Consider the following 12,463-nt stretch of genomic DNA (forward strand, 5'->3'; position numbering starts at 1 on the left):
ATGTATAGTACTCTGTTATGTCTATAGGCGACGATTACCACTTTCCATCAGGTGGGTCGTCAGCTTGTTTGCCATTCTAAGTTGTATAAAAAAAAACTTGACAATGGCTAGATCAATTTTTTAACTATCATCATCATATGAGCCATTAACTGTCCACTGCTGGTCATAGACTTCCCCCATATGGAGGGTTTTTCCAATCGATAGGACAAGTTAGGCTCTTGGTAATGTTTTTGGAGAGACTCTGCTGCCCATTCCTCGATCATTAATTTCCCTTTGTCACTTACGACACCCACGGAAAGGAAAAAGAAGTGGTCCACTCTATGCCGGGACCATACGGCAATTTTTATTTATTGTTAGTCTAATTGAAGTTAGTGAAAGAAAACAATGTGTGCAGTAGATTCTACTGTTTAATATTGCCATGTAAGAGAAACAAAATTTAAAAAAAAAAATTGTTTATTGCATCGGAGATTATCGTAGATAAGAACGGTGCGCGGTGGCCGTCGGTCCTGGTATACGATGTCGTCGTGTAGCCGTAAGCATCGCATTGTAGCATTACTATTTCCATGTAAAATATAAAATGATGGATTCCTGTTTCCCTTAACAGTAATGCATCATTTTTTCTATAAAAAAAAATAGTTATAGGTATAGGTAGGCAATTTTCTCTAAAAAATAATTATTAAGTTAATTTAGGAAAGAATATTTTATCAATAAGTCTTTCATGTACTAAATGAATAAATAAATAATAATGAATAAATTAATGTGTCAAAGTGAATTTAGTAGATTTTGCTTCGTACAAGAAATCATCAGAGGGAGACTGTACAAAAGTCGTTTGTCACCTCTGTCCCATTCGTGTTTCTACCGTGAAGCAATTGTGTTTGCATGGCTATTCCGTTTTGAAGGATGGAATATAGCAGTGAATTTACAGGGTACAGAGGGATAACACCTGAGTCCTCAGGAATGGCAACGTATGGGGGATATCACGGGCGAAACAGTATACTCTGTTATGTCTATGGTACTGCTCATGTCTATAGGCGACGGTTATAGCTTTCCAACAGGGCCGTCAGCTTCGCGACAAAATTATTAAACAGTGACATAAACCGGGGGGGGGGGGGGAGGGATTGTTAATAAAGGAGAGGTTAGTCCCCATTACTATCAATATACCCCATCAGGTCGACCTCCACGCGGTTCCTTCTGGAAATCATCGTGACTAATTTATCGTTAAATTCGTCACGATGGGCTAACTGACCTGCCTTTTCATTCTCACCTATCATCTCTCACTGGTGCCTCGCTAGTGTATAACGATAGTGCAGGCGGGGTTACCATTTTATCATCATCCATTAAAAAAAAAGACAAACCGGGAGGGGGAAGGGAGGATTGTTAGTAATGGCAACTAGTAGCCCCATTGTTAGTAATATATCCTATTAGCTCGACATACACCTGGAAATCAGAAATAAAGGATCTTCCGATAGAGAAATTTAAATCAAAGTTATATCACTTTCTCTTAGAAAAATGCTATTATGCAGTTATTGAATATTTAAATGACAAAAAATGCAATAAAAGATGTAATGTATTAAACAATTACTTAAAATATAAACCATAATTTTATATGATAATTTGACATAAAGAATATTGTAATTTGGAAAATGTTTGGACTTCATAATTGTAATATAATGTAGACTAAATAGTTTAACATTTGCATACCACTGCGGGGTGCTGCATGTTTTTTTTTTTAATCGGTGATAATGGAATGGTAACCCCATCCGCGCTATTGGTTTACACCGAAGGGGCACCAGTGAGGGGTGATAGATGAGGATGCAGCAGGTCAGTTAGCGCATCGTGATGAATTCAACAAGAATTTTTCACGATGGTTTCCAGGGGGAACCGTGTGGAGGTCGACTTCATAGGGCATATTGCTAGCAATGTCGAACTCCATTGCTAACAGTCCTTTTCCCCCGGGTGCTGCATGTTATGTACCTGTATATGTAACTTGTTATTGTACCATGTAGCAAGCGAATAAATATGATTTGATTTGAATCATTGCGGTTAATTTTTGTTGTATTCACCACGACGGGTCAACATACGAGTACTTGCTTTCATCCATATCCCGCCACCGTATACCGGTAGCGTAAGCGGGGTTACCATTCCATTTTCACCCATAAAAAATGCTATAAAAACTATGATATTATACAATGTATTTACCTGTTTTGGATAAATGACCTCTATAATGGGTCCCTTGTAAGTGCAGGGCAGACAGTAGTCGGAACATCGACGCTGGCTTCTCTTGCACCCGAGCACTTCCATTACCCACGCGCATACGTGCAGAAACACCAGGAGGATTTCATAGAACATATCGAAGTTTATCGTTTATCCTGTCTTTGGCTGAAATGAAAATATTTATATCAGCGAGAGACTATAGAAATTGTGTTTCTCGTTTTCCGTTTACCATTCAATTTCCATAAAAATAGTTTCATTAAGTGATCTTTGCTACATTGCCAGATAGTTAAGAAAGTTTTTTACTAAAGGGTACTTCGTAGAAAATAATAAGTAAAGCTGCTCGTTATACTCCGCCTTAGATCACGTTCAAGTTAAAATTTTATTCTACGAAGCATCTCTTCTTTTGATTGGGATAGTGTTGTCAATCCGCTTGCCAAGCGTGGCAACTACTGACTAAACCCCCTAAGAGGGAGGCTTATGTCCAATAGTGGACAGTTAAGGGCTGATACGATAATGATAAATAACACATAATTCGATTATGTGCTGTTAAAATGCATTTACTCTAAAATTTAATGGAATAGGGAAACAACGACGATCCGCTCCTTTGATCTAATCTAGTCTAAGTTTAACATTACCTTTATGCGAGTACACTAACCTTGCTAATGTATATCCGTATCTTAGAAGATGAGTCCCTGCGTTGATTGGTGCAATTGAGTGAGCCGCACGGTCGGCACGTGCGCGTGCGCCGCTTGCAGCCATATGTAAGATCAAATAGGGAAATTGCGATGTGCAGGAACACAAGCACGAACTCGTTCAGGAACGCCATTTTAATCTTATGGGAATACCGCTGGGAGAAACTGAAAGGTTACTAAAGCATAAATACACATCAAAACGAGACGCATGTTCAGTTACTTAAATTCCAGCCAAACAGCATGTATACTAAATTCTGGTTTGAAGGACGTGATTTGGCAGTGAAATTACTAGATCCTAATTTTTTAAGATAACGGACCGCCCAACAAACACCTTTTATTTTATGGAACCCCATATTAAATGATTATAAATCAAAAAGACTGTTATTTAAATAAAAACAAAAGCTTTTATCAGAAATATAATGTGAAGAATGAAATTGTTTCAATGTATGAATAATTTTGCAGAACCCTGGTAACTGTATTACGGAACCCACTTTAGGAATAATACCCCTAATATATATATACATATACATATATATTATATGTGTATACATTATAATATTAGTACTAATATTATAATGAGAAAAGATTTCCATTTCATAAAGGTGGACAACGAGTGATCCGCTCTTTCAGTGCTGCAAACGTTCGTAAGTTATGAATGTGACGCACTTTTTTGTAATGGATGAAACTGGAATGGTACATTCACCTATGCTAACGTCAAACAATAACAGAGTACTAGTGAGGGTTGAATTGATGAGGATGAAGTTAGGTTAGTTAGCTCATCGTTGCAAATTCACAACAAATTAACCACAGTGGTTGCCCAACCTTGTAGCATATATAAAAATATATATATATACATATTAAAACACGGATAGCAATGTACATCAACAGGACTGCAGTTAGTATCTATTGTTTCATGATTTAAAAACATTGCCAAGTTATATGAAGTGCAATGTACCAACAAACCTTCGGTATAGTCCTCGCCTTTTGGTCACTACTTTTGGTCACACTTGGGAATGTTGTCGTGACAGGTGACGTAGTCGTGCCGCGTGCAGCCGAAGCAGCTCTCCAAGTAGGACAGCAACAGAGTTACCAATAATACCACCACCTCTTGTAAGAATTCTGTTTCCATTGCCAGTGGCAATCTGGACAAACAACAACGAGACATAACAAACCTCTAAAAATATTATCTCATGCAAATACCGCACGAATACTAGGTAGTTCTCAAACAATTCATTATCATTATATCAACTTTAACTGTCCACTACTGAACATAAGCCATCCCCCAACGAGAGGTGTTGCCAGTAGTTGCCACGCTTGGCATACAAATTGGCAACCGCAGTTAGGCTTTGACTTTTTTTTATATATAGCTTAGAATGACAAACAAGCTGACGGCCCACCTGATGGAAAGCGGTAACCGTCGCTTATAGACGTCAGCAATACCATGGACATAACAGAGTATACTGTTTCGCCCATGATACCCCCCATGAGTTGCCATTCTTGAGGACTCAGGTGTTATTCCTCTGTACCCTGTAAATTCACTCCATATCCCACCCTTTAAACTGAAACACAGCCATGAAAACAGAACTGCTTCACGGTTGAAACACGAATGGGACAGAGGTACTCAAGCAAACGACTTTTGTATAAAGTCTCCCTCTGGTTTAAGAGAGATGTTGCGGCCCATCCCTCGCCCTCCCTTAGTCGGTTCTTACGACACCCACGGGAAAGAATTATGTGTGCTTAAATATGTAAATATCTATTAACTGGCACCTACATTATGTTTGTTTACACGGCGGATTGTTAGAATCGCACGTGAGCTTCCTAGTGCGGCAGGCGGCGACCTGCAGCGTCCACGCGGCTACCAGCACCAATAGCAGTACCAGGCGGCGCCACCGTAACATCACACGACTCTTAAACAAAGTTGAATAATCGGTAAGCCCTTTTACAATGTATCGTAGTATGGCACTATCTTACTGTTACTATACCACCTATATGGAAACACATACTTTTCCATAATATCATGGCCGTACTCGTAAATACAAGCATCTATTTTTGAGTGCATATGTTTTCTCTCTTATTACATTGGGACAGTAAAATTTTACGGATACTGTGTCATGCTACGGTAAATTATAAAGACACCCAATTACAAACGGGGAATACATACTATTCAACTTATATGAACACTGAGGTTATGGAATGAGTTCCCTGCCAAGGTTTTTCCAAGAGACTGCAGCATGGGGTTCTTTAAAAGGAAGGTAAAGAGGTTTCTCCAGGATCGGCAACGGGCGCGTTGTTTTCCTGGTAATGCAGGCGTTCATAGGCTACGGTAATCGCTTATCAACAAATGAGCCGTTTGTTTGCCACCTCAGTGGTGGGCCGTATGCTTGTTTGCCACCTCAGTGGTAGAAAAAAAATGTTGCTTCAGCTCCAATTTGTGTGGCTTTATGATCTCATACACCGCGAAAAGATTTTGTTTCTAACATTTGCGCCTGAACAATTGTGCATGGCTGTAACATAAGAAACCCTTTGCTGTGAGAGTTTATCAACAGAAAAGTCAAATGTCTTCAACTTTACCCGAGTTACCAAAATGTTTGGAAAGATTTGGAGGTAAATATTGTAAAAACCCAGATAGTTCAAGATCCAGAGCTGTCAGACCTACGCCATTTTATTACTTTTATTAAGAAAGACGAATGAGCATCAGTTGAGTTGTGCATTAGTTTATCAAAACAGATACCAGGCAGTGATACATAAAATGGTGCCCCCCTACGTTATAGTATTATCTCGGGGCTTTAAATATATTTACTTTTACCAGACACTTTTCAAGCCTCATACATAATTGTTATTTAAGTGCATATAGAGGATTGCTCAGTCTAATTACTTACTAACAATCTTGAAGCTAATACAGCTTGTTGTATTTGTTTAGTATTTAACAGAAATTTTCATCCCTCCATCGGTCGCTCGCCTGCAAACGAAAAATTAACTTGAGTCTTTCCACCGCATAAAAAAAGATCGAACAAAACTACAAATGAAATAAAAATAGCTGCAATAAAAACTAATTACAATAAGTCACAGGTGGAATTTGACCCGAATCAATATTTCGTGCATTGTCTCGAAATGAAAACCTTTCTAATTGGCAACTTTTTATTTGAAAACTTTACAACATTTTGGATAAATATTTATTTAAGGTAGTCTAAAAAGAGAAATATGAAAATATACTTAAATTTTAATGTAAACATTATAACAAGTTTTAGATTCAGAAAAATACCTTTATAATTTTAACCTTAATTATTTCCCTAGCGCTGTATGATATATACTAGATGTAGTTGTAATTTGCACGAGTGTCAAGTTGCAGCTAGTTTCTGTAAGGCCCGCGGCGGCAGGGTGCGCGACCCGTGCACGGTATTTTCCGCTTGCAGCACGACGCGGCAGTAATAAATACAGTGAACAAGGCGAATATAATTGAGTACAGCCGGCTGATGTCAAATTTAGCCATCTTCTATTATCTGTAACAAATAGAATTTGAGATCAATTATTGATACCAAGGCGTTTGTGAAACTATGGTGAAAATATTTACTTCTTTAAATTTTTCTCTTAGTGATTCACGACTTCCCATGGAATAAACCGTGGGAATCGCACGTTTTTATTATACAAATATGCTTTTGATGTCGGTTTCTTTACTCTCAACAATATCTATAGGACAGTATATTATGAAAGTATAGTAAAATAAACTAATCTGGCAGTTTAAATACTAGTATTACCTACTATTTAACCGTGTGTACAGCATATGCCGCAGAACTTATTTTAGTTGCAAGATTATGAATGTAAGGACTCTACTGAGTTTTATTATCAAGAGTGATTACAAAAAAGACAGTAGAATCTAAAAAAAAATTAATTTTAAAAAGAGAACAATTCAAGTATTGTATATTTTTTTACGGTTCAACATTACATTATTAGTTGTAAACCAATACAAGAGCAAACAAAGCACTATTCACATCGTCATAATTTACTCGAAACAGTATACTCTGTTATGTCCATAGTACTGCTCATGTCTATAGGCGACGGTTACCACTTTCCATCAGGTAGGCCGTCAGCTTGTTTGCCATTCTAAGTTGTATAAAAAAAAACAGTCGAATTTCTTGTTAATTCTTCTTAGCTTAATTTTCTTGCTGAATTGGACAGCAAGGTTAAGAATAATCTGTACTCGTGAATGATAAAAAACATCCTAAATAGATAAATGATTCTGTGATTTCTATACATACAAAATATTTACTTTAATTCACTTGCTGCAAGGCGCTGGTGGTCTGCAGGCTATGTAAACTTTGCGAGTACAGCCGCTGACGTAGTTCAGGAGCAGTAGTAGTGCCGTCACCAGCAGCCAGAGGGCGCGCTGTCCCATCCTCTCAATGCTCTACTATAGTGCCGACCATCTTGCTTCGCTTCCTGAAATCAGACCTACCTAGCAACATGCAATGTGCTCATTGTAGACGACTGACGCCGGCTACATCTCAAATGCCTACTACATGACGATACTTATTGATTGGGGTCAAATTCCGTTTTTAAATATTTAAATTTTTAGAACTAACTTATTTATTTTGCGTTACCTTTGCAGTGTCCTGTATTGAATATTTAATTGATGTAAAATATTGCTTGAATTTTGTGGTTTGACGGAATGGATTTTTTGATTAATTTGCCAAATAGAATAGCGATTTTGAAATAGTTGTCATCATTCTATTAAGTTACAAGTCTTCTACATTTAAAACGAGGTTGTATTTATCCTGAAATCAGGTCCCGTTCGAAATAGGCAAGAAAAAGAGGTCATAAATAGGTGTAATAATATGTATGATATAGTTTTTTTTATTTTTTCTATAAAAAATAAACTAAGATGATATTTATTATTACTAAATAGCTACTTGCGTGACAGCTTGTGTTTCAGAATTCAAATATTTCTCTGCCTGTCCCGCAAAGGACTTGGCGTGAATATAGAGAGATAAAATTAAACTGTTGACTTTGAATAAGGAAGCGGGTGTAACAAATTTGAATTATAAGATTTACAGAATAACAAGAAATAATTATAATATTGATTACATTAAGAGCTTGTGTTTATTTATAAAAACGAGAGATTTGATTGGTTATTTTTTTTTGTAATGGATAGACTCAAAAATATTAAGCCAGTTTTAAAAATTCTTTCACCTACTGAAAGCTACATTATGAGCGAGTAATATAGGCTAAATATAATATGTAGGAAGAGAAAAACATATTACGCCGACCCCAAATAATAATTATGATAAGGGAAGCAAGATGATAGACTATATACGTATCATTCTTGAAAATTCAATCGACCAATGCGAAGCCGGGCCGGATCACTAGTTATAATTGTTATAAAACATTAAACAAACAAACATTTGACGGTACTTTGTAGTCCGTTACCCAGTTACCCAATGATTGTCTTGAAAAGATTGCTCTCAGCAATAAGACCGCCTTACTGTACTTATACAACTGTATCCCTATATTGTACATACATACATATCTGTCACGCCTGTCTCCCATTAGGGTAGGCAGAAATAATGGAACGCCAAATGCTTCGATATTGTATAATGAAAATATAGTATATTTATTAATTTAATCTTTAATTTTCAACCGAGTACATTTGCATCATCCAGAATAGTTCGTTTACGTACTCCGTTGTCATTCGTCGATGCTCAAAGGTCGTCATAAATTGATTTACTCCCAATTAACTTCGGCAAGAATGACTACATCTGTAGTGTTCAACAATAAATCCTCTTCAAAACGGTCCCATGTCTATTTCGAGTGATGCTCAGCACTTGTGCATCTCGTAAGACTGCCGTCATAAACGTAATACTGGTAACATTTTATATTATTGTTCATTGTATAACCGTAACGGTTACGAGGGAAAGCGGATATATAGATAGATAGATAGATTACCTACAAAAGATTACAATAGTAAACTTATTATAGATATAAACAATTACAAGAAATAATCACAATGAGAAAACAATGGGCGACCTTATAGCTAAAAGCGATCTCTTCCAGGCAACCTTTGGATGGAGAGAAATAAATTGTTGTTATAACATAAGTATATGATCATATTAATGTAATCATCATCATCATCATATCAGCTTTTAATTGTTCACTGCTGAACATAAGCTTCCCCCTAAGGGGGTTTTGCCAATAGTTACCATACTTGGCGAGCGGATTGGCATATATATATATATATATATATATATATATATATATATATATATATATATATATATATATATATATATATATATATATTATATAATTTGCGTGTCAATATAGATACGTCTGTAACCAGAGGGACACTTTGTACAAAAGTTGTTTGCTTGGCCACCTCTGTCCCATTTGTGTTTTTACCGTGAAGCAGTTGTGTTAACATGGCTGTGCTACGGTTTGAAGGGTGGGATATGGCAGTGAATTTATTGGCTACAAAGGGTTTATACCTTAGTCCTCAGGAATGGCAACGCATGGAGATATCATGGGTGAAACAGTACACTCTGTTATGTCCATGGTACTGTTCATGTCTATAGACGACGATAACCGACTAAACAGATACATTATCCTCGACACCCTATAACTAGAACATTTAGCTTACCACGCTGCAGAACAAACCTAGGACTGCATCAACCTCTGGCCAGGATTAGTGCGTCATACAATGAAATTAATGCCAAATTACCTGAAATTGATATAGTGTACGATAATTCGAATTCCTACAGGAATAAATTGCTGAAGCACTTTGTACAACAATCTTATGAACATTAACTCTAATTGTCATAATATATATTTTTTTAATATTTTTTTTTTAATTTAATTTACTCATAATCTTATTTTCTAATATTGCTCACAACTTAGATTACATGTTTATTTTTGTTATTTACTTAATTTTCTTACACTGTATAATTATGTTAAAGTGAATGCTGTGAATACCTATAATAGGCATGTGCATTAATATTGTATTGTATTTAATGTTGTTATACCTATATGTTATAATGCAATATGCTGTTGGTGTTCCTTAAATAAATAAATAAATAAATAAAATTATACTTGTTAGCTTTGGCTTATCTCATGCGTGTTATTTCTCGGAAGCCTGTGATTGTGGACTGCAATCACAGACCATGTCTGTCTTCCCATCTCGTCCTGTGTCCTTCAATTTTCACGAAGGAGGACCCGAACGAGGGGTTCAATTGTTCTGTGGCAGTAGCTAACACATACAAACATATCTGTCACGCCTGAGAAGTCGCTAAGTTCTGGGTTAATTGTATTAAAGCTGTCTATTGACTTGAAAAAAGAAGAAGACGCTATGGCTACATGTCTCTACTTGAAGGAATTAGAATAAAAAATATCTAACTGTGCATTGATTTTTTCCAAACTGTTCAGAGCACCAAGTGTGAGATACAACTCACGTAACTAAAAGAAAAGCTTTATAAAAATTAATAGATTTATATTACGATCGTGTTTACGTTTACGACAAAAAGTTTTTTCGGAATTCTGATATTTGAAAATTATCCATTAGAGGCGCAGCTAAGTTTATAATATTATAAACTGGCGACGTAAATATACGTGTATGCAATAGTAATACAAATCTTCATACAATTCGCACTAAACACTACGCTATTTAATGATTTATGGGATCCATTTGATAGTGTATGGGACATACAGAAAGTTCGATTAATCTAAAGTGTTATGGTTAATGTTTCTTTTTATTAAATCTTTTCAAAGAACTATTCACAAGCTTCTATACAAAGTTTCACGCGTCCACATCAATTTCCGGAATACTTTTTCCGCTTCGCCTCGACCACATCTTCAACGGCTGCAGTGAATGCCGATAGCGTATTTTCCAGGAAGTAAAATTGAAAGTAAAAGTTGACTAACGGCATCAATAGAAGCAGCACACCCACTTGACTGTTTTTAAATACAAATGTCTTTATTTTGAAAGTAATTTGGTGACGAAAAAATTAATATAAAACAAACACAAATCAATTTTGGAAATATTAGAAAGAAATCGATTTAGAATTAGTTAAGATATTGCATACCATGAAACGGACAAACAGGAAAATGAAGAAGATATAAATTTGCACGCCTTGTATGGTAGAATCATCATCATATCAGCCTTTAACTGTCCACTACTGAACAGAAGCCTCCCCCTTGGAGGGGTTTTGCCAGTAATTATCACGTTTGGCCGACGGGTTGACAACCGCAGTAAGGCTTTGGAGATGTTTTAAGAGGGACACTGCTGCCCATGTATAGTAGGATATATAGGAGTAATTAACAAATAAATACCACTTGTAAAATCCATATTTGAGCAAAGAAAAAACCATAATTTTTATTTTTTGTGAAGAATTCCCACGGTTCAAAATCGGGGCTGTACAAATTTAATCTAAAAGTTTAATACAAAATTCAATGTAGGAAAAATCTATGGATAATAGAATGATAAATCTATTTATCAATCTTCATGTCTCTCATGAGGTATGTGCTAAGAACTGTAACACTTTGTAAACCGGCTGGCTTTTGGGCATTATTTACATATACGTCTTGCTTCAGACATTTTCGTATTATGGATGCACGTCTCTTCTACTCTTGGTTCCTTCCTCAGAGAGCATACAGTCTGTCTGATCGTAATAGTGAAGTAGTGTATATAAAAGCATCGTCTGTAAGTATACACGTACATATTTACGCGAATGTAGTTCCGGGTGTGCAGCTTTAATTAATGTTTGTATTGATATCTAGCAAAGTTCACATCAATAGCGCGCCACCGCGAGCCACGCGCGCGCGCCGCCACGCGCCCGTTTATTTTTAACGAAAACTTCCGATCGACGAACGATTCACATTCTAAATTAATCACATTTCTTTAACAAAATAATTTTGAAAACAAACAAAATAATAGACGACAATTCTATAAATCAGCGATGAATGTGGAACGGTAGTGAGTTAGTGCTGTGGCATGCGCGGCATGGATGATGCGGTCTTGGAGTTTCACAAAGGTGAGTGTGTCTGCATATTTTTGTCAAATCCGTGAATCAGATGCTCTCAACTGTCCACCTAATTGCTTCATCGAGCCTTATTTCTTCACGATCCCTGATAGAGTTCAGGCGGTTTCGGTTTTTGACTATTTACCTAATAGTGTATGAACTAAACAGTGCAAGAAAAAAACATTTGAGTGTGGACAACTGTGTAATTTTTTAAAATTTGTTGTAATAGATTGCAAGACAAGTAAGTTAAAGTTATTATTTATTTTAGTATTTCTAATTTATGGTGTTTTCATTTATCTTTTTAAATAGATCAAGTGTTTACAATTAAATGTGTGCGTAGTAAAATAGCGTGCAAAAAAAATGAACAAAAAAACATTCTAAGTAGATTATTCTGTAAATTTTAATGAAAATTCTGTGAAATACAGATAGCCAGTTTGAGAGACGCGTTTGAATAAATTCCAATGTTATGATTGAAATTTCAATAATCTAAACTAAATATCTAAGTAAATGATAATTGTTGAAATATGACTTGGGTTTCCAATTGGATATTTC

General features: G+C 36.1%; 1 long non-coding RNA gene across 2 annotated transcripts; it reads right to left on the reverse strand.

Annotated features, from left to right (window-relative positions):
• Positions 1-318: 318 nt before the first annotated feature.
• Positions 319-7,617, reverse strand: LOC116413023 (uncharacterized). Of its 2 annotated transcripts, XR_008253127.1 has the most exons (7): positions 7,505-7,617; positions 5,786-5,865; positions 4,678-4,813; positions 3,870-4,048; positions 2,870-3,071; positions 2,200-2,379; positions 319-620 (listed from the first exon to the last, which is right to left on the reverse strand). It is a non-coding gene; the product is annotated as an uncharacterized LOC116413023 (long non-coding RNA). The 2 variants fall into 2 exon arrangements; XR_004223964.2 differs by lacking the exons at positions 319-620; positions 2,200-2,379; positions 2,870-3,071; ... (1 more) ...; positions 4,678-4,813; positions 5,786-5,865 and adding exons at positions 6,043-6,406; positions 7,174-7,343.
• Positions 7,618-12,463: the final 4,846 nt, after the last annotated feature.

This window comes from Galleria mellonella, unplaced genomic scaffold (genome assembly GCF_026898425.1).
Source record: "Galleria mellonella isolate WM207_F2 unplaced genomic scaffold, CSIRO_AGI_GalMel_v1 utg377, whole genome shotgun sequence".
NCBI lineage: Eukaryota > Metazoa > Arthropoda > Insecta > Lepidoptera > Pyralidae > Galleria > Galleria mellonella.